Below are 27,334 nucleotides of genomic sequence, written 5' to 3' on the forward strand. Positions count from 1 at the left end.
CAAGAGAGGCAGCTTTAAGTTGAGGCCTTCCCTTGTTGTCTGCTTGCTGGAGAAGTGTCTGTCTTGTGATCCCAGCTTACACTTGGCCCTGGACCATACACCAGGCCTCCAAGAACACAGCTTGGATGTGGTGCCCATGTTTTAAATTCATCTCACTTCCCTATCACCGGGAGACTTTGATTTGGCTTTTCCTAAGATACAGTTAAAAAAATTCTTATTATCGGCTTCAATTTCTGTGCCATAGTTTTAAGACTAACCACCTCTGCTTTTCTCCATCCACAGCATAAATCTTAAAACCTGCTGTCACCACTGAGTTGTTGAAAGGGAAGGCATAGGTAGATTTTATTGATCTATTCTGAGGTCTCCAGAAATGATTATTTTTATTAGAGTTAAATTTCTTCTTCATACCAATATGCTGACCCAATGTGATGGAGTGATGAGGAAATGGGAGAGATGAAGACAGAGATACAGACAGAGATGAGAGAGCCTGCATTTTACTCAGTAAAGACCCCCACTGACCCCGCAATTTGTCTATAGTCCTATAAACACCATTAGGATTGTATGACTCATTGTATATGCAAGGAAATAGCCTCTTCTATCCTCTCAAGCACCACATTTAAATTCTGCATGAGTCAAATTGGAGTCATATCAGACCAATGGCCCCACCCCATACCCCACCAATAACTTAATTAATCTATACCAAGAACCTTCATATTACATATTCTCTATTTTTAAGCCTAGGAACTATCAGTTTTCCAGACATATTCTATGACTTAAAAGACAGGCTCCACAGTTCCATCCTCATCCCTGGCACCTAATCATCATCCCGTAAAGGACATTCATGATTCTAGCTATCCCTTCGCTTCCTTCTTACAGCTCAGACTCTGCTGGACCGACTCTGAAACACCCGCTTAGCACTTGCCAGCTAGGTGCCTTCCCTCATGCTATAAATGCTGCACATGGAGGAAGAACACGGCTTTTGGCTGCAGCTGGAAGTCTCCTCCCCTCCATCTCTTATCTTTTATAAGTACCCTTTGAATTTCATGCCAGTATCAGGTGAGCATGGCGTGGCACTATTATGATGTGATTTTATGCAAATGTGATTTTCCTGCCACATTTGCAGGTGTGCCTCATGGCCTTGACACATTTAATGTCACTTTCTTTCAACTGGGATGTGTGGTGACCGGTACGTCCACTCCAGCTGGAATGACTGGGATGGTGTTTTTATGGATGACATCTTCACAGCTGGGAAGCATCTCTCCAGGGTCCCTGACAGTGAGTAAGTTGCTCACATCATTGTTGGCAGGCTCATCCCACTTTTAAGTCATTCTCTAAGACAAGGCAGACAAAAAGTCTCATCTACTAAGGTCACCAAGCCTTTGCGTGCTGAGGACCTAAACTAAAGCGTTGCATCCAGGTGCTGGATTGTGGAGTCGTTGTATGCATTGCCTTTGAGAGAAAGGCTACAGTGAAGGAGATGGAGGCACCCACACATCGAAGATTGGAGATTTAAACACGAAACAGCCTCAATGTTTTTATTGAAAATCTGCATTGCCTCCATAAAAGCCTCAAGTAGGCACACTGAACTAAGTGTCCTTTTCAGGAAACACCATGAGAAGGATACGTCATCTGCTTAACACAATAAAGCCACACTACTCTCTCTCCCCATCTCTCTCTTTCAAGCCTTCCAAAGCACCCTTCCTCTAGCAGACATAGAGGAGAACTACCCACATGGTTCAGAGGTTAAGGGCCTGGGAACCAGCCTTAGGCAGACATGGATAGGAGTTCCTGTTCTGCTGGGTGACTTTGGGAAAGTTAGGCAACCTCTCTGGATCTGAAGAGGACAGCAATAATACTAGTATCATGGTTGTCACATAGGAAGTGTGGGGCACAGCACCAGGCACATAAAGGGTGCTCAGCATATGTTGGTCCATATTATCATTATTAATATTTCCTTTGAGTGGTGAATGAGGAGCATGGAGAAGTGGTGTCACCACATCTTTTGATCCTGGGGCTCAGTGGTGCTTTAGAGTAGGTGATGGCTGAGCCTGAATCAAGGCCTGTCCAGAGCCTTTCTCTACCAGGCAGAACGTGCTGGAAAGATAGAAGAGAGGAGCTCCTGATTCACCCAGGACAGTCCCCATTTACTGTACTTGCCACCTCCTATTCCACTCTGGGAAGTACCCAGTTAAGAAGGACAAATGACACTGTTACTCTGTCTAGGACGTACCTTAGGTGACTTCTACAGCTGCACTGCTCAGTATTGGTGTCACTAGCCCCATGTGGGCAATAAGCACGTGGCTGAGACAGCTCGAAAGTGTAACCTGCACACCAGATCTCAAAGACTTGGTAAAGAGAAAGAGCATAAGCTAGGGCATTAATGATTTTTTATATAGAATGCATATTGAAATGTAACATTTGGCTATAGTGGGTTAAAAATATTAGTAAATTGGCTGGGGGCGGTGGCTCAAGCCTGTAATCCCAGCACTTTGGGAGGCCGAGACGGGCGGATCACGAGGTCAGGAGATCGAGACCATCCAGCCTAGGCCACAGAGCGAGACTCCATCTCAAAAAAAAAAAAAAAGTAAATTAATCTCATGTGTTTCTGTTCACTTACTTGATTGTGACTACAGAATATTCATCTACGGGCTTGTGTCCTATTCAGTGGGGCAGGGCTGTCCTGGAGGTTGAGCCCTGTGGTATGGGCAGTGGACATGTAGCTGTGCTCTAGACAGGTGCTGTGGCTGCCACCACATTTTCTCTCAGGCTTTGGGGGAAATGTCCTCCCCCGGCCCCACCTCAGAACTGTGCCCTAATGCCCTGGCCCAGTTGGGTCTCCACTCCTGCATCCCTGCAGCTAGCCCTGCTCTCCAGGTGGCCCACCGTCCTCTGGATGTGCTAAAGCCACCACATTCAGTATGTTCAGACATGTGCCACCACCTCTCCTTCCCTGGCTCCACCCTTGGTCTCCCTGCAGTGCTTCTCCTCCTGGATAACCACCCTTTTGGCTACCAGAGTCCAGACCTTCACATCACCTCTTGCTGGTCTCTACTTCTTGCTCTTCGAGCAAATCACCTGCCAACCTCCTTGGTGGCCTATCTCCTACCTCTTCTCCACTCTCACTGCCACCACCCTAGTTCAGGCCCTTTTATTTTGTGACATTTACTGTTTCAACATCCTCCAAACTGATCAGCTTACTTATCTTCATATCACCCCCAAACGTGGATGAGATCCTTTTATAATCCAGAACTACTTCATGTTCCAGTTTTAAAATATGCCCCTGATCCTCCCTGGTACCCAAGCTCTTCAGCCTGGCATTCACAGCCCTTTAGAACTCGGCCCCATTTTATGGATACAGGTTTATTCCCTGTTATTTCCATTGCCTCCTCCTATCTACCCACTGCCGCCACCACTGGGCCATGCTATTTTTCACAAACGCATGCTGTACTATTTTAGCTCTAAGTGTCTGATCCGTGGTGCTCCTTGGTACCAATGTCCTCTTCACTCCCTCATCTGCTTTGGGGAGTTCCATCTAACCTGAGGGCTCACTTAAAACCCGCATTCTCCAAAAACTTTCCCTGCCCCTCCCCCAGACAGAATCGGTTCATCTCCCTACAACCAATGGCACTTTCACGGTGGTGCCATGTACACATTCAAGTTGGCTGCATAGTAGGGGAATGTATGCGAGTGTTTTCATTCCCATCTAGAGGAGGACTTCTTTAGTATTTGGAGGTTATTTCTTCACATTCTGATCCTCCCTCCTCCATAACAACTAGCATCAACTTCCAGCCACCATGTGGAAGGTGTTCGATACGTGAAGGTGACTTGAGTCAAAGACGAGGGTCAACCTAACACGTCCTTGGAAAGATCAATGCTCAGGCTTGTCTCAGCTTTGGGCTGAGAGAATTCCTTGAGGCCTGATGAGGATGGGGCAGACCACAGTAGCATTTAAAAAAAAAAAAGGGGGAAAAGGTAGGCTGTGCACATCTGCATAGGCAGACTTTCTAATTTTGTTACATCAGCCTATTTGTTGAATGTGCACTGCGAGAATATTTAACGTCAAGATCAAACTTCTATCACGGTGAGTCCAGGACATGCTCAAGTACAGTTAATGCTGCCACTTTCACCCTCTCCTCCTTCATCACCGATATGGCAGATACCTAGTGGTGGACTCGGTGCTTCTAACCATATTGATTATGGAATGATCACTAGAGGCTTTGAAGAAGGTAGGCTTTTGGAAGAAGATAAAATTACACTTCTATTAGAACATCAAGTAGGACCTTGCACGAAAAGAGTCATTGATCCAAAGGGAAGAAAGGTAAACAGAAGAAAAGAAAAGAAAAACAGCAACAGCAAAAAACGGAGCCCCCTAACTGTAATGGAGAGGTTGATGCTTGGCTTTAGGAGAGCGGGGCGTGTGTGTGTTGAATTACAGGCTGGAGAGGTTGATGCTTGGCTTTAGGAGAGCGGGGCGTGTGTGTAATTACAGGCAATTATCGGTGGTCTCCCTGTTGGCCCTAAAGAATTTAGAACTGCATCAAAAGGAAATCCGATCTATCAGGAGGGAGATCCTGCTGCATCTTTTAACCCTGTGTCAACTTCCCTGCACTCGAAACTTTCCATGATGTATCCTATTCTTAAAATTTCACAGATGTTGGTAAAACTACTGTTAGTATTTGATGTGAGGATAAAACTCTCTACTAGGTCATGTGTTTTTTAGGGACCCAAATTGGGCTTGTGAACATGTTACATGATTTTGAAGACTGAAATAAATCCTGCCTGATGTCTTCTCCGCTTTCTAGCAGTTTATCCACAAGGAAGGAACCAACATTTTCGCACAAACCCCACTGAGTGAGTGTTGTTCACCAATATAATCTTGAGGCACTAGGAGACCATGAAGTTTGGACGGATTCTCCAAAGAATAATTACACTCTGGTCAATGCAATTTTAGTGTTAATTACACATTATTATATTCCTGGGATAAGACACATTGATATGAGCATCACAGCCACCTAAGTATGCACCACTCAAAAACGGAGACCGAGATGGTTCAAAGGCTTCACGGAGCCAGCCCTGCTAGAGGACAATGGGCACTTCTCCCATTTATGCAGCATGACATGGACTGGTCAGAGTTGGCCCTGCTCATTCCTGTCGCCAGCCCTTAAGGGACAACAGGGATACACCATGCTTCTCCGATTTAGATGGAATGAAGGTGAATGAGTAAAAAATGTGGAAGCTAAATGCTTAAAGGGTGACTCTAGTTTTTTTTCCAGGAGGGTTTAAAATTTTAACTAACCAAACATGGAGCTTGGGCCCAATACTTCAACATTTTTATGCTTTAGTTTTCTCATGTGTAAAAGATGAGCAGATGACCATATGCCACTTCCAAGCATTAAGGCCCTATCAGTTGATGCTGAAGCCGTATTAGACAAATCACACCCTAGTATAACTAGACTGGATGAAAGTCTATCCTGAGTGTTCACACAGAACTGAATAAAAAGTTGATATTGGTAATGAGGGCCTAGGTTAGAACAATTCAGAGAAAGCACAGAAGTCTGTGACAGCTGAATATTGTGTGGCAATACGAAGTTGGGTTCCATTTCATCTCTGGCTTTAAGGCATATGAAAACCATACTGCATGTTTTAGTTTCAAGGTGTTTTTTTTTTTCTCCCTACATTTATGCCAATAGCAAGGTATTATTACTCCATAAGCTCCAGAAACATTATTTTTAAAAACATATCCAATACCACAGATTTGGGGTAGTAACAACAACTGCTAGGAATTTAATCCATTGAGTAAGCTCCTTTTTAAAAAAAAAATCAGGTCTTCTACCTTAATGTTTAAATAAGCAGCAGTTCAAAGCACTTGACAGTTAGGTGCTCTGTGGCTTCTTAATAGACACTTCACATTAAGACATGTCCTTTGTTGACAAGAATGTTTTTGCCTGACTGTCTGTTGCATTTCTCTCTGTTCCTAGCTTCTGTGATGCTACTTGGTTAGAAAGTAATATTTAATAATAGTTTGTTAAATGAATCAACAGGTAAACATAAAATATGGTCAGTCACACCACCCTGAGTACACACACACACACACACACATTCACAAAGTCCTACATAGGAAACTACCCCAGGCCATTCCCATTCAGAAAAAAAAAAAAAGGTACAGCTCACTGCCAGCACTCATGTAATTTTACATAAACACATTCACTGAGGCTGAAGCAAATCTGTCTGATTTTCAATGTGAAAATAAAATCTAAAAACTGTTTTTGGAGTTATTTCCAAACAGAACTATCATTAGGATCATTTGAAACATCAGAATCATCTATTTTGGAAAAATCGGACTCATCAAATGAATCTTTAGCCAACAACTGTTTGAAAATGATGTGAATATCACAAGTAGGAATGCTACGTTTTCTAGAATTCACATTTTCAGTGACTGAGAATTACTATATTTTGTAAATGAAGATGCCACTACCAAAATCAGAATGCTATAAATAGAATGATATCTTTTGTTTCCAAAGTCGATTTGCTATTAGGTTGGTGTAGAAATAATTGTGGTTTTTGCCATTAAAAGTAATGGCAGTTATTTCTGCCATTAAAAGTAATGGCAGTTATTTCTGCCATTAAAAGTAATGGCAGTTATTTCTGCCATTAAAAGTAATGGCAGTAATGCAGTTATTTCTGCACTAAACTAATAGAGTGATGCAAACAACAGTGAAAGTGAGATATTTCATGGTAAAGTTAACTGGGGATAAATGGTGCACCTGCAAGCCCTGCTGGTGAGTATTCTTGGAGCAAGCGGGGAAAAGGTTAAACAGTTCAGGAACAGTGAAGATGCTTCCCCTTCTCAGGACTTTTCCTGATCCCAAGCCCATGACACACATGACCACTGATCCAGGCAACTTTCCTACCGAGACTCCTTCTCAAGCCCCAGCTCTAGGGCACTGAAACAGCCGCTACTAATTCATAAGAGTTGTCACTTGGGATAAACTCAAGATTCCATCCCTGGAATAGACATTGCTCTTTGCTGTCAATTCGTATGTTAATGTACGGGGATCTGGTGGATCCCTCTGCGGGCTGAAACAGAAAAGAAGAACTTAAAACAACTTGGCATTGGCCATAGGAAACAGAGGAAGGTAAGCAATAAATCTACATTAATAAAAAATGCCAGGAGGGGTTTCAGTGCCCTCCGTGGCCACTGCCTGTGGACAGGCGCTCTGCTGACTGTCAGGCAGAATTGATCCCATCCAAGTTTCATCACTTCAACAGCCAGTGGAAGCAGAAGAGCATTTATCACCATGAACCAGACAAGAATTCTTGCTAATTACCATTTTGTTTTAAAGTATAGTAAGATTTGGGGCACCCTTGCTACCCCAACTAGCTTCTTTCCTTGACTTTTATGTGGCCAGTGTTGTTATAATTTCTCTGTTCAAATAAAGTCTGTAGAAAGCCACAAAAAGAGATCTGGACCCTGAAGCTTAACGGATTCTGGAAAGCAGCTGGCTTGTAACATGAGTCATTCCAGCCAAAGCTTTCTCTTTTGTATGTTTTTCTCTGACCTAAAGAGTGGGTTATTGGATGTCTTCTGGCAGGTGCTACAGGATTAAGAAGGTAGCTGGTCAGAAACAAACTTTGAATTAGGGTGATTTTTTAAAAAAATAAGTTGACTAAAGTAAATATGATCGTTAGCTTAATCCTCCGTATCTAATGTGAGGTTCAAATTTAATAGGGAAGTTTAAAAATGGGCTGGCATGTGTATCTATTATTTATGTATGTGTCTTGATGCCTTACTCTGAGAGTACATGTTAGTTGTTCATGGTGAAATTTCCAGGACCTTCCTGTTTATCAGGCCCAGCAGTCCAAAAGCCCAAATACCCACATGACCTCCTTTTCTAGGATTATGAGAGAAAAACACGTAGAATATTAATAAATTTACAGTGGGAAATTATTCTTTTGTTACAGTCACTTTTACAAGGTTTACAGGGGATTCCAGACTATTTCTCACATCTGTCATTCTGAGCCATGATAAATTAATAGATTTTTGTATAACTCTCAGATATTTCTGAAGATGCTTCAGGTTTCTGAATCATTAAGGCAAGATTGACTGGAATGGTATCCACTTTTAGAGGTGCGGACTCTCTCTTCATGTACAAAATACTCGGATTAATAAGAATTAGTGACCCACAGGTTTGACATCTATATGGACATAGATATAGGACAAAATCTCTGAGCATGACCTTGGACAGTCATTTAACCTTGAAGAGATTCATTTACACATCTATACATTGAGATGAATAACAACACTTGCTCTCACAGCGTGGTAAAGAGAAAGGAAAGTGTCCCTGGTGAAAACTCTTTAGATACTCTAGAGTAGAAATCAGGCATCAGTAAACTTTTATGGTAAAATGTCAGACAATAAATATTTTAGGCTTTGTGCATAAGGTTTTCATCAAAACTACTCAACTCTGTCATAGCAAGAAAGCAGCCATAGATAATACATAAATGAATGGGCATGACTGTATTCCAATAAGGCATTATTTAGAAAATCAGGCTCAGGCCAGATTTGGCCCACAGACTTTAGTTTGCTGAGCCCTGATTTAAACACTAGTTCTTGCCATGACAGAACAATGTGAATGTCCATGTTACTGCATGTTTACAAACATACTATCCCAGTATGAATACACACATCTACATCATTTACCTTTTAAAATGTCCTGCCTTTTTTAAGCCATTGGTACTTGTAAGTAAATAACATTATATTGGGGGTCTATAGATTTAGCTGAATTGTCACCCTTGCCTTGCAGCCCAGAAAAAGTTTGAGGCAACATATTTGACAGTTGACACTTGCATATTATAAAATCTACTCTAAATGAGACCAACACATAGGCACCTTTATACATATAAACCTAGTTTATAACTGAATATCAACTGAGTTTGTTCATTATTTGCTTTTCATAGTTCTGCAGACAGAAAGAAATGGCTACCACAATAACAGAGCAACTCTGAGAAGTTATTACAAGAGGTGAAGGTCATTGCAAAGTTGAGTTTATTAAAGACCCTCATCCCCAAATTGGAGAAGAGTTACAATGAAAAAAAATAATAAAACAAAGTGGAGATAATCTCCAGTGATGATAAGAGCAGAGGCAAAATAGCCACCTTCATGCACTGTGAGGTGGAATGTAAGTTGGTACAGCCTTTCCTGAAAGGGCAATGCGTCAGTACCCAAACTCTTAAAAATCCTTGTATCCTTTGAAACAGATAAACAGATGTCTATTTCTAGGAACTTATCGTAAGGCAATAATCAGAAATGCATCCAAAGATTATGCTCAGAGGTGTTCATTGCAACATTATTATAGTGAAACATTAGAAACAATCTAAATGATCAACAATTTAAGGCCAGTTAAGTAAACTACTATGTTATGGAAATCCATGCAAAAATTAAGGTGATAGTTTAGAAGAATTTTTAATGAATAAAATATATTCATTCATAACATTTTAAAAGAGACAAAGGTAGTTCACAAAGCCGTACTTTGAGTATGATGCCAAATAAAAATACATTTTAATATTATGGAAAAAAGATGCCAAAATGATAACAGGAGACTTGGAATAATTACTAGGATTATGCTTCATGTTCACTTCTTTAAACATGTCTGATGTTTTAAGATTGCGCCAATGAACTTTTGAAATAAGACAAAAGTACACATAATTTAAAAAATTAATATCTTAGTTAACTGGAATCAGCTGTACTTTAATTAATTTGATTATTAAAGGAAATGAACAATTTCAGCTGGTATCTAAGAGTTCAGTTTTCATGTTGTGTGCCATACATAATCAGTCTAATATTTCAATCTCCTGCAGCGACTGAATTAAACAATGATACATCCTGCCTAGGTGGTATAGTTGCTCAGGTGAGGAGTAGTGGCATAGACACACTTGATTAGGAATCTGGTGACCTTCCTTCTAGTCCAGGATCGATACTTAGTCATCTCTAGCCCTGGGTACATTTCATAACGCATGAGTCTTAGTTTCCACACATACAGAAAGGAGATAATCATCCGTGCTCAGCTTATCTCCAAAGAGTTCCTGGGAAGGTCAAGCATGATATGGCTTTCTCCTTATCAGTGGTTCTGAAAACCCAGAACCATAACATGTTAAGCCAGGAGAGCCAGTAGAAACCACTGCCCCATAGTTTTTATAATGTGTGCTTTTGGTAACAGCACCCATGTCAGCAAATCGGAGCTTCCTCCACGGGCACTGCCAGGGCGTCCTCAGAGCTCGCTTTCCAGCCACAGACAGGGCTGAGGCCTCTCTGCCGAGGCAGCCGTTTACTCTTGTGTGCTGTGGAGCCCTCAGCTCCCTGTGAACATCCATCACAGCACTCGCTGCTGCACTATTGTGACTTGTCTGTGCGTCTCCCTCAGTAGCACGTGGCGATACTCCAATCAGAGCCTGGTCTTCCCTCCCTGGGTTTCCCACAAGGTCTGGGTAGCAGAGCGTGCACTGCACAGCCCACACAGCTGTCCTGGTAGGAACTGAGGAAACAAGGAAGGGAGTGCACTCAACTCGACAGATTTGGAGAAGAGGGAGAGAAAACAGCCGATGGAGAAGAGGCAGCAACATGGAGTAAGCACAGAAATGCTGAAGCCAAATTGCCCAGGCTCGTTCACCAGCTCTGCCTTTTCCTGGCTGTGAGATCCTGGTCATGTGCCTAAAACCCTTTGCATTTCAATTTCCACATCTGTGAAGTGGTGATCACAATCCTACCTAACTCAGAGGGTTGCTGTGAGGGTTAAACTTGTTAATGGACGGTAAGTGCTTAGAATAGACACCACATAATAATTAATAATTCTTCTTATTGTTGTTGCTAGGGGAAGCCAAGGGAGGATATTTAGGTGTTGGCTTTCTTCCCCTTGGTTTTGGTAAGAGAAGCTCTTGAGCATATTTAGAAGACAAGAGAAGGTTTACCATGGGATAATGGGTTTGGGAGGATTAAGGCTGCTTTATCACAGAAGGTGCTTTATGGTAAAAGAAACTCATCCTACTCACCAATAAGGAGATACAATGATGCCAGTGGTGGAAGTGGTGGTGGCTGAGGTGCAAACTTCAAACACAGACACTCATAACAAGTACTAGAAAACTCATCACAGGCTTTGATTATGCAAAAGTCAATTGCCTACTAGGCATACTTATTGATCATATAGGAAGAAGGAAGCAAAGGGGCATCTATTGAGCACTTACTGTGTTCTAGGCCCTGAACTAGAAGAGAACTTTACTTGCATCATCTCCCATTAACTTCACAAGAACCCTATGGAGTACGCGTTGTCCCTGTTTTACAGACAACAAAACTGAGATTCAGAGAGGTGGACAGATCACTCAAGGTCAAGAGCTAGTTAATGATAGGGCAGAGAGTTAAGCTTCAGTCTTTATGACTCCAATGTACAAGCTGTCCTGCACCACACTCTGCAGCCCAATAGCAATTACAGAAATTATCAAACGTGTGTTGGGTGACCTTTGTTGTGAGTTTTATTTCATTATGATAGTACACTTGATGCATGTTAGTTTAGGCTTCAGAACTACTCAAGTAGCCTGGTCACCTAATAACAGCTTTGGAAAACTCTGAAGAGCCTGTCAATGGGAAAGAGACCAAACTGGGATGCTGGGCATAATGGAAACAATGCTTGTTTTGCAATTTTGCCTAAGTCAGGCCTTGGGTATGGTTAGCTGTATTTCCATTGCTGTCTGTTTGCAACAGACGTGCCATTGTCCTCAGTGCTCTCTGCTTCCCTTGTGTGTGGGGTGTGACCACAAGGTGAGGTGGCTGATCTAGAACAAATGCTGCAGGATGTACACAGCTTCTTGCAGACTTATCTCCTAAAGAATACTGGTGAGTCCGTTGTTTGGGGCGTGAGTAAAGCTTTCTATTAAAATAAAGTTACCAGTGGGAATTAGGCTTATGGAATGGCCCAGGTCCACTGGAGTTTGTTTTGCCTGCCATATGCCAGCTGCAGAAGTAATTGGAGATCTGGGTCCTAAAATGAGGGACTACATATTGGAGGAGGAAGAATCAGCATCCTCTCCCTTTCTTGAACTCAGGCAAATTATAAAATAGATAGAGTTCAATTCCCTCATCCTGCTCCTTCTTCTGCCTGAGGGGATAAAACAGCCTTAATCTATCCAGACCCATGGTCCAGGGGCTAGTGTAATCATTTGATACCCCATTTCTGGGGCCTGAAGGGTCCAGATATAAAGGGACCAAGACGGGAATTCTGGGGACCTCCTAGCACTTGCCGCAGGCTCCCTTCCATCCAGGGCTGTTTCATGTCCTTCCCACCCAAGAGGCTCTACATTAGCCGACTATAAGAGCCTGTTGTATCAGAATCTGTAGAATCTCTCAGCCTTGCAATGTGTGCACATTGTGTGTGTGTGTGTGTGTGTAGCTGATACAGAGTAGCCGTTGCCTAGGGGTGGGTGGCAGGCAGAGAAGCTCATAAAGTGCAGAGTGGGGGCCCAAAGAGCAGTAATGGGAAGGGGGTGAGGGTTTAAACAGAAAAGAGGCAACAGTGGGAGGGGGTGGGAAGGAGTAGGTGGAGCTGGCCTCCCTCAGAATCAAGCTGGGATCACTTGCGATTTAGGAGGCACGAAGTGGGGAATCAGTCTTTGTCTACCTTCCATTCCCTGCACCCAGACCTCCTTTACTTTCTTAGGGTAAGAAATGCCTGTGATAGGGATAAAGCCTTTCTTTCCAGAGTTTGAGATCAGAGACTTCAATATGCAAAGCACACGTGCTTTTTATATCTAAATAATTCTCACAACCTATCTGGCTTGTCAGGAATGAAGAATCTAAAGCTTATTGTGCTGGGGGAGCTCCAAGTGAACAAAGGGTGCTGAAAGGAGAGGGGTGGGACAATTGCATCATCACTTTGCAGATGTCAGAGTGTCACATTTTGGTTGGGGATCAGGCTCATTTCACACATGCCTAGGCAACTGGAAAACATGAGGGTGTATTGGGGCCAGTTGTGATAGGGTCCAAGGATACTGAAATGAGGACACCTGAGGTCTAGTTTTCAGGCTATCCTGTGTGACTTTGGATAAGTTACTTTACCTCCCTGGGCCAGAAGGTTCTGATCTATAAAATGAGCAGGGAACTTGGGGACTCCAAGTTTGCCCTGCTGTGAATCACTCCGGGTCTATGTTTTGGGGGACTGAGCACTGGGGAGTCTGTGTTCGCCATCTTTCTCATAGCTCTGTGTTCTCCAATGGGCTTTTTATCATCGCCATCTTCAGGAAAGGATCTGCGGGGCATTCACCCTGGATACGAACAACCAGCAGTCCTTTCAGAGAAAGAAGTAAAATCTTTAGCTAAACAATGAAGATTTAACAGTGGAACCATCCACTTGAATTGGAAGGGCTGGTAGCTTTGGGGCCAGCCAGGGCACCTCAAATATTAAATCAATGAATAATATGGAGATTATAGTATATTGTTACTGGCTGAATTGTGCCCATACCCCAAAATTTATAGTTCCTGTTTTTTTTTTTTTTTTTTTTTTGTTTTTTTTGAGATGGAGTCTCACTCTGTCACTCAGGTTGGAGTGCACTGCTGCAATCTTGGCTCACGTCAACCTCCACCTCTCTGGTTCAAGTCATTCTCCTGCCTTAGCCTCTGGAGTAGCTGGGGCTACAGGCACATGCCACCACGTCCAGATAATTTATATTTTTAGTATTTTTAGGGTTTCACCATGTTGGCCAGACTGGTCTCAGACTCCTCACCTCAAGTGATCTGCCTGTCTTGGCCTTCCAAAGTGCTGGGATTATAGGCATGAGCCACTGCGCCTGGCCCCAAATTCATATTTCTAAGGCCCAGCCCCTAGTATCTCAAAAGGTGAACCTGGAACAGACCCTTCCCTCATGGCTCTCAGAAGGAACCAACCCTGCCAACACTTTGATCCCAGACTTCCAGTCTCCAGAATTTGGAGAAAATAAATTTCTGTTGCTTGAGTCCCCTAGTTGGTGGTACTTTGTTCCAGCAGCCCGAGCAGACGAATGCATATATCTTACAAATCTTTCATGAGAAATCTTTCCTCTGTAGGCCTGCCAAGTAATTTGATTTCTTAGTGTGATCTGATATTATTTGAATTACCACTTAACTTGGGGGAATTAAATAAGGCACTCTGGACATATGCAGCCCCTCAGGGACACAGCTTGGTGAGTGGATCACCCTTTTGTTTGAAAAAGATGCCCCTTCCTCTATGCAGTCACACCTCACCCTGGGACCCTTGATTTGGCAAGCAGAGCCCAGGCTGGATTTCACCTCCCACAGAACCCCTCAGTGGGGTGCCTTTCTACAGTATCCAACCTGCCCAACGGTCTGCGGTGAACCTGCATGAGATCAGGAACCCCTCAGGAACAGGGATTATCTTAATCTTTCTGGAGGCCTAAGACTTAGCTCAGGACTGACTCTCCAAGCACCCTCAGCCAATGTTAGTTGTTTGAGCAAAGGCAGCTTGGTTTTCTTTGGGGTTTGAAGGGAAACGGAATAATCTCACCACACTTTCAGCTCAAAAGTCTCCATAGATCTCTACTGTCTTCAGGAGGAAGTCTTACCATCTGGCTTAGATTGACCTGGGCTAACCTGAACTGGTCAACTATCCCATCATTACCTTCTAACACTGCATCCCCTTCATTTGAAGTGATCCACTCATCATCCTCAACCACACATGGCACTTCCTGCCTTACAGGTGCTGCTTTCTTCTCCTGGATACCTTTCCCTGTTCTCCTTTAATGGCAAAATCCTGAGTTGGCCTGAGGCTTCTGTAATGGCTCCAGACACCTTCTAGCCTTCCAGTCGTCTGAATGGCTATGGTATTACTGCATGCCCTGCTTAGTCCTGTGCAGCTTTAGGGTTCTACCCACCTATTCCATATATGTGTATGTCTTCTGTCCTCAAACTGCTGGGAGACAAAGATACATAGCTCTCTTTTATGTCTGTAAGAGGCCTGGCATAATACTGCCAGTGCACTGAGCAAGTTAGCAACAACCTCATAGAAAATGCTAACGCTTAAAAAATTAAAATAATTCAATCATTATCTATATTCGGACAAAGCATTCTGGAATCACAGCAAGAAAATGTGGCAAACGTCCTTGAGCCCTTGAGCCTCTGCACCTCGTACAGGATTATACCCACACACCCCAGAAAGCTGAATAAGATCTATGCAAACAACCTTCCAGAGAAGGGATTGACAACTGCATTCAGCCTTCTGCCTAGTTAATCATAAACCCAAACCAGCAGAAGCCAAGTCCATCGCCAGAACAAGGGGACAATTAGCACTGCCCTTTCCACACAGCTACTTGCTGGGAAAATAGCGTGCTGATCAGTGCACACGGCTTCAACTTTCTCCTGTACCCAGGAGATTTTAGCGAAGGGCTGCTTTCTTGTAGAAATAGAAAGCCTTATCAGGAAACTGTCAATTTCATGACAAATTTGGTAACGGGGAAGCAGATAATGGGCTGTTTACGTAGTCTTAGGTGGACCAGGATTCATCTTGGGTCCTAGGGTTTCCCAATTCCAGATATTTCAAACATGGAAAACAGCAACACAAGTCAAAATGATTTAATACTGTATATATAGCAATAAAGAAAACTGAAAAACTATTGTTTTCTAACTCTTTAAGAGTTGCAATTAGATTTTTTGTTAAACAGAAATAGCATAAATGTTCCCCTTCTTTATAGAAAGTTTTCATTAGTTCCTCCCCAACCTTACTTTCCAGAGGACCTGGAAATAAACAAAAGAATGATCCCTTGAGCATTTTTCATCACAGCATCATGCTTTTAATGGAGCAGAGATGAATCCTGGGCTGCTGTGGCCCATGGGTAGAAAACACAGTGCTTCTGTGTTTCGGTTTGATCGCCCTCATGGAGAAAGTGGCTCCTGAAGACAGATGTAATTAGTTTTAATTTCTGGGGCCTTTGGGGCTGTTCCTGAAGCTTTTTATTGAGAAGGCAAAGCAAGCGGAGGTGAGATCTGGGAGGATAAAGTAGAAGGCAATGAGACCCAAAATGTTTTGGCGTATGCAAAAGAATTTCAATGAGCACCCCTGAGCATTGGTCCAGGTGCTTTCTTAGTCACTGTCCCCTCAAGGATGGGGAAGAGGAAGCTGCCAACGTCACCTGGCTGCTGCATCGACTTCCTCCTCTTGCCTCATCATCCAGCTCAGTTTTAGATTTAAGCCAGGACTGATTCTCTGTGGTCTAGGCTGACATGCAAGTGAGAATCTTGATTAGAAAACCCCTAAATCATTAAATAAATGAAGCCGGTGGGTTGCTTAATGCCCTTAAATAGTGACTTATTTACAAAATGTATTTACCACCTTTCAAAGTGCACTTTGCTTCTATGGGGACTTATGGAACGTTCTGGCCTAAGTCCTTGTCAGCAGCCTTTCAGAAGGGGAATGAGGCCCCCACAAAGAATCTGGGGCTTCCTATCATTCCCGCTGACCTTCGGGCTGGCTGGCTGAGGCACTTGGGTAATGACTTTGGGGAGACAATAACATGTGTAGCTTTAGTCTTAAGAGAAAATTCCATCTTGGCAGTGCCCACCAGGTGAGTACTCCGTCCCTCGGTTTTGGAGTATGCTAATTCCCCACGACTGGCAAAGTAACATTGAACCATGGAGCCAGAAAATCTGAGTCAGGCCCTGTAACCCTGTGCACCAATCTGTGCCTCAATTTCTCATCTGCAAAATGGGGCAAATAGCTGCTGTGTAAAGATTGTTCTGAGGATTACATGAGTTACGATCTGCAAAGCACCTAGAACAATTCCTGGCACATAGCAAGCACTGTATAAGTGTTTACGAACTAACTAAATACATGGTCTTAACTTTCTAGGTGCTGATTTCTTTTCTCTATCAGGGAAATTTTTTCTGTGTGCTGTTTGTGTAATAAGCAATAATGACAGAAGCTGCAAACATAGTAACTTAAATACACTATGAACACTATGTGTGTGCACATACACATAATATATAAATACACTGAGCTAAACATTACTATCTTCCCCATGTCAAGCTCTGACGCAACTGAGAAAACCCTGAAATAAAATGAAGAAGTAAATATCAGCATTTTGCTTGGAGTTGAGTTGGAGAAAGAGCCCATCTGGGGTTTCTTCCAGTCTCTATCTGAGTGTGGACCATGAGAAGTACCTGCAGGGACCCACCCAGCCAGCCACAGGGGCCTGCTCTGGCCTCATCTCTGCTGAGCCCGGAGATCAGGGCATAGTTGAGGTGGGAGTAGGCCCTGCCTCAGGCTTCATCCAGAGAGACAGAGGCAGAGGAGAAGGCACCATATCAGGCAGGCTGTCCCCAGAAGGCCTCTCCCAATCTCTCCCATTGGATGTGCCTCTCCTCTCATAAGACAGAAGGCAGAGGCAGAAAGAAGCTCAGAGCCATTCTCTCAATGCTTCCAAAAGGGGAGGAGTTCCCGTTTAAGAGGCTGGCAAGAACTCCAGGTGCAGGCGACAATGATCCCCAAGACGCATATCAATGTGAAATACATGTGTTTATATTGTGAAACAGTCAACTCAAGCTTCAGAAGCAGTTTGCTGGGGATCATTGTCCCCTCCAGACTGAACACGGGCTAACAGGTAGCTGAGAGAGGGTGTAGACAATAGTCTTGAAGGAGCTGATTGGCGGTTCCGTGGTTTACCAGCAGCACCGGGCAAAGGAATGTGGCTTTGAACAGACGAAAGAAAGTGGAAGCGTCTGCACCAGGTGTGTGTAGGCAAGGGCATGTTGAGAGATAGGCTGGGGGGTAAAGAGCGGTTCCTTTTTGGTCTTACTCTTGATGGAGCCCACTGGTTTTCTAGCCTGCCCCCGGCAGGAGAGCCTGAAGGGTGTCTGGTATCAGTAATCTCCTAGCCCTAAACCAGCAGGAGCTGGGAACGTTTAACAATCAGCTCTTCAGGATAAACAGCCTTGAGTTATAACATTTGCAGATTTTAGCAATCACTGCTGATCATTATAGTTCCTATCACAGCAACACCCTATGATAGAGCATTTCCACCATTTAGAGATAAGAGACAAATACTCCCAAGTGCATATAGATCTTTGTAAACTGCAGTAAAATAGTAAGGCAGGGGCTGGGCGTGGTAGCTCACGCCTGTAATGCCAGCACTTTGGGAGGCTGAGGCAGGCGGATCACCTGAGGACAGGAGTTCGAGACCAGCCCGGCCAACATGGTGAGCTCCCATTTCTACCAAAAGTACAAAAATTAGGCGGGTGTGGTGGCGGGTGCCCATAATACCAGCTACTCAGGAAGCTGAGGCAGGAGAACTGCTTGAACTGGGAGGCAGAGGTTGCAGTGAGCCGAGATCGCGCCACTGCACTCCAGCCTGGGCAACAAGAATGAGACTCCGTCTCAATGATAATAATAATAAGGCAGAGATGATTTTTTAGTTTTTGACCTTTTTTTTTGAGACAAGGTCTTGCTCTGTTGCCCAGGCTGGAGTACAGTAGCATGATGACGGCTCACTGCAGCCTTAGCCTCCAGGGCCAGCGATCTTCCAGCCTCAGCCTCTTCAGTAGCTAGGACTACAGGTGTATGCCACCATGCCTGGAAAATTTTTGTATTTTTTTTGTAGAGACAGGGTTTTGCCATGTTGCCGAGTCTGGTCTCAAACTCCTGGGTTCAAGTGACCAGCCCACCTCGGCCTCCTGAAATGCTGGGATTACAGGTGTGAGCCACCACACCTGGCCTTTAACTCTTAAGTTTGCATAATTTAATTTTGTATAATGTCTTTGCTTAACTGCCAGCCTGCAGGAGTCCTGAAAATTAGCAATCAAGCCTTGTGAGATGATGCAAACAGAAACTACTCGAAGCCCACATGTCATTGCTGTAGGAAGAGCAGGCAGATTTTCACCTGCAAGCATTTCCCTTCTCCTCTGTCACTCTCTCCCTGTCCCAGGCAGGTGGGTGGATCAGGCTGAGGCTGCAGCTCATGGCAGGGGGCTGGGCTGGCGATGACTGTCTCCTCCCTAGCAGAGAGGCCACAGGCACTCAGGTGGTTCAAGTTGACCTGCGGGGTTAGCAGGGCAGGGCAGGGCTTCCCTGCACTTTGGGCTCCAGCCCTGCCCAGTTGAGGCCAGTGGTTTGCTTTCTCTCCTGGCTAGTCTCCAGCTGTAAATGAATCTGGATAAAGACAGGACTGGAGCCTGAATGTGGGGAAAGAAAGGGGGGGCGCAGGAATCTAGTCAACATTGCCTGATTCACAGGGGTGATGGCTCAATTGAGGAGGGATGAAAGTGAGAATAAGGAGAGCATCTGTGGGTACCAGGAGGTTTAGGGTGTCACAGACTTGTTTGGTAAAAATAAATACATAAATTAAATATTAAATGAAATATATTTTATCATATGCATGTATTAAATTACTATATATTATATTATATAGTTTACATATGTACTATATTTATACTAACTGTAAATATATATCAACATATTAAGTAAATATAAATCAATAAACAAATATTTAGCCTGGCACATATCTGCACAGCAAAAGACTGTATTTCCCAGCCTACTTTACAGCTAGGTGCCTCCATATGTTTCTTTACGTTCTGGTCAATGATTTGTCAGCAGGAGTGTCTGGGCAAATTTCAGATCCTGCTCTTTAAGGGAAGGAGTAGATCTTCTCCTTCCGTATTCTCTCTTGCTGCTGGCTGGAATGTGGATGTGATGTTGGGGGCTGGAGCAGCCATTTTGAGCCATGAGATAAATGCCAGTCATTGCAGAAGGCAGCCCATCAGGGTAGAAGAAACATGGTTCTTTGTGAAGATGCCATGCCAATCTACTGAGACTTCTACAAGAGAGAGAAACACACTTCTATCTTGTTTAAGCCCTGATAATTTGGAGTCTCTCTATCATAGCAACCTAACCAATACCCTAATAAAATACAATGTCTTTATCTGTGTGCTATTAATAATCAGAGCATGTCTGTGGTAAAAGCAGATCTTCGGGCATTCTCCAAAGGACTTCACTGACTTTTAACTCACTTTCTGCATCCTATCCTTTTAACTTCTCAGAAAGTGAGGATCAGTTATATAGTTAGGTTCCTGTCCTGAAAGTACTACATTATGACAGCACCAGGTTTTTTTTTTTTTTTTCTTTTTAACTAGGTGTGACTGTAAATTGGAGATGACTTTTTAAACACATACCTAAGATGTTGTAGTTAATACTGCCTCTTCCAACCTAGTCACTTTGCAACTTGACATTCTTTTCTAGTGATGATGAAATTCTCAGCATCCAGTTGGAATTCATACAGTGATGCATATGCTTTAGAATAACCTCAGTGTCTGGAATATAAGTGATGGGTCTGATTTTTAGAAGCAGCCAGAGCCATTTAAGATCAAGACTCTTGACAAATAAGGTGACTAAGGAAGCTTGACAACACCTGTCTTGTTCAAAAATGAGGTGTGATTTAAAAGTAAGGAGGATTTACTTGTTTAGCCAATACACTAACTCTGAAAGTCATTTTAAAAAAGCAGATCCGAAGATGTTTAAAGTAATAATGGTGCTGTTAGAATGGTGCTCCCTCTCCCTCCATGGGATGACTTTGAAGGACGCTACAATAACAGATGTGTAAATTCTGAAATATATGGCTAAAATGAGGTTTATTATTTTCTAGTCACCACTTAGACATCTTTTAGTCATTTGTTTATGACAGTTTATAAATGAGAAAGAAGTCCATTTAAAATGTCCCCATGAGGACCTCAAGGTAAATAATAGGAATCGATCATTCATCAATCTGGCCTGGCCCTGGTCCACTGAAGAAAGTTCCTTCTTAAGTGCATTCAAAGCTCTCACGGTCCAGCCCTATTCAACCTGAGCAGCATCCTATCCGCTCCTCCCCGAGACGTTCCCATGCCCTACACCAGACTCAAGAGAGAGCCAATTTCCCCCAACAGGCTATGCACGTGGCTATTAACACCCAGCACATGCTATCCCTGGGCAGCCTTCTCCTCCTTCCCTAAGAATTAAACTTTCTTTGGCCTGAGTTTTCACTCCTTTATGTCATCATAAAGTTGCGTTATTCATTATTAGGGTCTCTACATAAGTAGCCAAATATATGGGTCTCTCTATATTTAGGTCAAGGAGCCTTCAGCAGGAGAACATGAATAATTAGGAGTGAGGCCATGAGACAGAGGAAGAAAAGCTCATAGGAACGGGCAGACAGCCTTTCAGATGAGAGGTGTGCGGAGTGATTGCCGCGAGGAATTGCTCAATAGGAAAGTTAGCCAACCTGAGGACGTTTCTAGGGGAAGAAAAGGGAAAATCGTATGGTTCTCTGCAAATTCTTAAAAATAAGGTAGATTCTTACTCATCTAGGGTGCTTACTCAGTATGAACACAGGAAGATTAAGGAATGAGTATGGCCTGTTTCTACTCTGTTTTTGGACATGAAGAATAACAACAACAACAAACACACACACACACAAAAAAAAACACTGGGTAGCTGGAACAACTGCAGAGGCCCCAACAATGATGGAGACTTTTTGGTGCGCCATAGTACAGGGGTCTCTTCCAAAGGGACTCAATCAACCCCAGTAGGCATCATTTTCTATGACTCAAGATGTCCTTTTTAGGAGTGCTTGTACTTTTTAATGCTTAGAGAAGTTTGTATTACTGATTCGGGAACACTGAGTTTTTCGGCTCCTGCAAAACTATTTTCAGGTTTATTTTCAAGTATATTCTTTACCTCGGGGGATCAAATCTTTTGGTTTCCAGTGAATATTGTGGTTGTACCTGTGGTTACCCACTGACTTCTCATCTGCCTAGCTTATCTGATAACAGGCACATGGGGAAAGAGTCTTTAATACCCCTCAAAAGGGGAAGATTGATAATTAGTTATTCACCGCATAGAATCAGGCCAGGCCAACTCGCTCCAAGAATAAAAGCAATCTGGGTATTGGACTTTGGGCTCCCTTTTCATTTGGGCATTACAGGCCTCATGAGGATGTATTCTTTCTGTATTTCTTCTTTATTTTTTATTAAAGAACAATTTATTTTTTAACCAGGTCAAAGCATTACATACTGTAGAAGAGAAAGCAACTTCAACTTCTCTTAAACGGTGTCATTTTCATGACAGCTCGTAAATTTTGGCCCCCTATGGGTCCAGGGTCTGGGCGCATCCGCCCGGGGAGTTGGTGGATCCATCCCTCATGGCGCAGCAGCAAGGGGATCCTTTAGAAAAAGCAATGGGCGAAGTAACTGAAAGAGCGACGCAGAAAGCAACAGCCAGAAACGGCGGGGACGCGAGCGGCCCAGACAGGAAGGGAGGCGGTGGCGCAGCTCTGGTGCGCAGCGCGCCACAGCGACGGAACTTCTGCAAAAGCTGCCTGCTCGCGCGTTATCAGCGGCGCGCAGGCCTGTGGTTTTCTCGCTCTCGCAACCCTGCTTTAACTGCCGGTTTATTTTTCGACAAACAGGATGCCTCCATCTGAGGCTGTCAGCATCCCAGGCTCTTTGAAAGAAAAGAGGTAGAGCGGCCCCACCCTAGAGGCAAGGACCGGGGTCTGTGTCAAGAGGCTTCCCAGAGAAGTGAAAACTCTGCAGGTGCAGCCGCTGGGACAGCATCAAGAAGGGCAGGGTGGAGGGGCAGGGGGCGACGGGAGAGGGTGAAGCCCGCACCCTACCCCCACATGAAACTGATTCCACTGCCCCATCTCTGCAAGCGTTCTGAGGCAGAGAGGCCAACATTTCGGGGACAGCTTGGAGGCGGGAGATTTAGGACAGGGCTCCTTAAACTTTAATGTGTATGAAAATCAGGCAAATCACGCGGCTCTTGAGCAAATGGGGACGATGATTCAGCAGGTTTGGGCTGGGGCCTGAGATTCTGCACTTCTAACAAGTTCCCAGGTGGTGGTGATGCTGCCAGTCCAAAGACCACACTGTGAACAGCAAGGCGTCCGGACAGTCCGCTTTAGAGTAAAACCTAATAGATGTGCAAATATCTAAACCAAGATGTATTTATTCCTGAGGCCCTGGTTTAACAGGAGCCACCTTGCTAATGGAAAATGGAAAATGAAATTCCTTTAGGTTCCAAAGGGAAGGAAAGTTTGAAATGGTTAAGGTACTTAAAAAATCCCAGCTGGGAGTGGCCTTGGGGATTCAGGAGAGTTTAGGTTAGGTTCTGAGCCAAGAGATGGGGGAGGAAGGGTGAGATGTGGCAAATAAATGTAAACACACACACAAAAACCCCAGCCCGACCACAGGTTCTTTCCTATCAATGAAACATTTGCAACTTGCAGGTAGAACTCACACATGTCCACATTTTTCAGAAGTTGGATAGTTTTGTGTAATGGTACGGAATCTGGAGCCCATATTTGAATATTCTAGACCCAATGTTGTCTCAGACTGGCTTTAAGATCTTGTGGCCTACATTTAAAAATGCATGTTATTGAGTCATGTTTAATTAGTAATAGTATCTGAGAACTGAGAGACTAAGAAATCCATGGTATGTGAATAAAATCTCCAGACAGTAGCTAGAACACAGAGGTCCCTCCAGAGGCAGTGCTAGTTGTCAGCTGTAAAAATAGGTTCTGCTCAGTTTTGCTTAGGCCTGAAGTTTCCTGAAGATTTCATTTAGACTTCATCAAAACCAGTCAAAGACTTCCTGTTACAGAAAGGTTCTCAAAGTATGGCTGGGACTACAGGGCTATTAAGATGCAGATTCTTGGGCCTCTCTGCCTGACTCATCATGGTTTCTCAGGGTGGGTGCCAGGAACCTACATTTTAACAAACGCTGTGAGGATTCTTATGTACTGCCAAGTTTAGGAGTCTCTGGTCTGCAGGTTTAAGTCCAGCCTTCTCACTGCAGCATTCAAAGACCTGACTTCAATTTTGCTGTTCACAGGCGAGCCTCAGTGACTTCTTTACTGCCCCTGAGCATTCGTGGAGCCACCTGGCTGCCTCATTCATTTCTTCTCCTTTGTCTTCCCCATCCCTGGAATAAAATGACTTCCATCTTCCTTTCCGAACCCTCTTCAGATCACGGCTTCCCATTCAGCAAGCAGTTACTTTCCTGGTCCACCACTGCTGTGGTATTGATGATAGCCTACTCGATTCTCATTTTGTTGACTGAGTATTTCTCATGCTTAGGCTTTGCCTCCTTGACCAGACCGTAAGTTATCTGAAACCGTTTCACGCTATATAATCTTTATGTTCAAGACTGCTTTCTAGCACAGTGTCATGTCCACATGGATCATTCAGGAAATTTACTGATGGCTTATCTATCACCAACATGTTTTACAGAGTGTTATTAAGCAGGGACACTCTCTATGGGTCTAGGATCAGAAGAAGCTGGGAAGGGAAATGGGGTAGTGGTGAGAGTGTCATGATAATCTGGTTATACGGTCATCAAAGACACAGAGGAAGTGGGAAAAAGGGAACGCAGACCCCCCGCTCATCTGTCTGCAGTGTGAATTGGAGAGGGGGTTCCTTTTTGTTTAATATAGTTAATTTTCCACTTGAAATTGAGGTCACCAAACCTATGAACCAAACGATGGATGCTTGCCCTTCACTCTCACTGCCTAGTGATGGAGCTCTTGGTGGCTTCTCTCTGCTCCGGCTGGCTTCCCTTCTTCCTTTCTGCCTGATGGGTTGTCAACTCAAATGCCCAGCTCTCAGCTCAAGTTAAAGGAAATTTCAAGTGTATTACATATAATGAAGCAGATTGAAAGAACGGTAGTATGCTAGTAAGTTAGCTTCACATGGTTTAATGGAAAGCAATCAACATACCTCAGTTCTGATCCTGACACAGCTAGCATCATTGGCCATGTCACCTTAGTTTTCTTGCTTAGCCTTTCTGAGCTCAAAATTTTTGTTATCTAAACTCTGAGCCTGAGCCTCATTGTTTTCATTAACAGAACCAGCATAACAATGTTGGCTTCTAAGGCATTGGACAGGTGAGTGGGGTAGGAATGGAGACCACCTGAAAGAGCCTGGCACACAGTTGGTGCTGGCAACCTCCAGGGCCCCAGCCCTTGGCGAGGTTTCTTTTTGGAGAAATGCTTCCTAGTGTTCCTAGCCATCCCCTGCTTCCAGCACCTTCACTACTTTCCCAATCACAGGCCTACTGCTCTTCCTGGTCCAGCTTGCTGGTCCTAGTGCTTAGCTTCTCTCTTAAGGGGATCTTTTGACCTCTGTAGGAATTTCTTCCCTCTTGGGCTTCAGGCATATTTCTATTGGTCACCTGGCACCCTCCTCACCACTTCAGTGGTGCCCCCAACTCTGCTTCTAGGACTCTGGCAAGTCCTACTCTCCTCTCCTCAACCTTTAACCTGTGATATGGTGGGTCTGTCTCCAGCCCTGACTCTTTAGGCTGGGTTCTCTTGTGCTCTGTCAGTCTTCTTCCTTTCCCTCTGACACTCAAAATCCTTAGAGAGTCTTCATACCATAGGTTTAAGGTGATAGCTTCCTCCTTCGAATGATACAGCAATTAGTATCCCCTTTTATCATGCTAAGTTACCCATCATAGATACCGGACCATGAAAGGCCTCGAAGATCCCCAAGTGATTATGGCCACCTTAGCTTCTCAGACCCTTCAGATGCTCTGTCTCCTATTTGACATGTACTTGCGTTCTGCTCTGAAGACCTGCACAATTGCTTTCCCATTTTTTTTGCTGCTGTTGGTGGTGGTGGCGGGGGGTAGGGGGCACTTTCCAGAAGGTAAAACACCAAAAGTAGAAGGACAGAAACACATCTCTACAACCACAATCCTGGTGATAGTACGAGGTTGGATTTGTCAACCTTGTCACGATCACATTTCTGTTCCGTGCATTGTGGGCTATTTGGTAGCATCTTTGGCATCTGCCTACTGGATGCTAGTACAGTCCCCTCTACCCCCTGAGTTGTGACAACTATAAATGTCTCCAGACTGTGCCAAATGACCCCCTTACTCCTCACACTGCCTCCTTCTTCCAGTTAAAACCACTGGTGAGGCCAGGCGCGGTGGCTCTTGCCTGTAATCCCAGCACTTTGGGAGGCTGAGGCGGGCAGATCACAAGGTCAGAAGATCGAGACCATCCTGGCTAACACGGTGAAACCCCGTCTCTACTAAAAATACAAAAAATTAGCCAGGAGCGGTGGCAGGCGCCTGTAGTCCCAGCTACTCAGGAGGGTGAGGCAGGAGAATGGCGTGAACCCGGGAGGCAGAGCTTGCAGTGAGCCAAGATTGCACCACTGCACTCCAGTCTGGGTGACAGAGCAAGACTCTGTCTCAAAAAAAACAAAAACAAAAAACAAAAAACAAACCAAAAAAAAACCCACTGGTATAAGATATTTCAAGGTGACAAGCACGGAGAAGAAGAGAAAAGTAATGAGGAAAATCTAAACCGGCAAGATCAATAAATATGGTCTAAATAAATGAAAAAGGAGATTGACTAAATAGACCCATGGGAAATGAAACCAGGAGATAAAATCTCAAAGAAAAGTATAAAAATTGCAAAGATAAGAGGGCATAAAATCAGCTCAAAATGGATTAAAGACTTAAACCTAAAACCTGAAACTATAAAACTACTGGAAGAAAACATAGGGCCGAAGCTTCTTACCATTGGTCTGGGCAAAGATTGTTTTGAATATGATCTCAAAGCATACGCAACAAAAACAACAGCAGACAAGTGGGATTGTTTCAAAATAAAAAGCTTATGCACAGAAAAGGAAACATTCAACAGAATAAAGACACAACCTACAGAATGGGAAAGAGTACTGGCAAATCATAGCATTTGATAAGGTATTAATTGCCAAACTACATAAAGAACTCAAACAACTCAACAGAAAGAAAACAAATAATGTGATTTAAAAACTGGGCAGAGGACTTGAAGAAAACATTTCTCAGAAGAAGGTACACACATGGCCAGTAAGTATAAAAAAATACTCAACATCACTCCTTATCATACAAATTAAAACCACAGTAAGCTATCACCTCACACCTGTTAGGAAAGCTTTTCTCAAAAAGTCAAGAGATGGCCAGGTGCGGTGGCTCACATCTTTAATCCCAGCACTTTGGGAGGCCGTGGCAGGCAGATCACCTGAGGTCGGGAGTTCAAGACCTGCCTGATCAACATGGAGAGACTGCGTCTCTACTAAAAATACAAAATTAGCTGGGCATGGTGGCGCACACCTGTAATCCCAGCTACTCCGGAGGCTGAGGCAGGAGAATCGCTTGAACCTAGGAGGCGGAGGTTGCAGTGAGCCAAGATCGTGCCATTGCACCCCAGCCTGGGCAACGGAGTGAAACTCCGTCTCAAAAAAAAAAAAAGGTCAAAAGATAACAAGTATTCATGAGGTTGCGGAGAA

At 43.9% G+C, this 27,334-nt stretch overlaps 1 protein-coding gene across 4 annotated transcripts in view; it reads right to left on the reverse strand.

Moving 5' to 3' along the window:
• The window catches only part of RUNX1 (RUNX family transcription factor 1), a 264,620-nt gene that overhangs the window by 219,086 nt on the left and 18,200 nt on the right, over positions 1–27,334 (reverse strand). The gene's annotated exons all lie outside the window — the stretch shown is intronic.

Source organism: Rhinopithecus roxellana, chromosome 13 (genome assembly GCF_007565055.1).
Source record: "Rhinopithecus roxellana isolate Shanxi Qingling chromosome 13, ASM756505v1, whole genome shotgun sequence".
NCBI lineage: Eukaryota > Metazoa > Chordata > Mammalia > Primates > Cercopithecidae > Rhinopithecus > Rhinopithecus roxellana.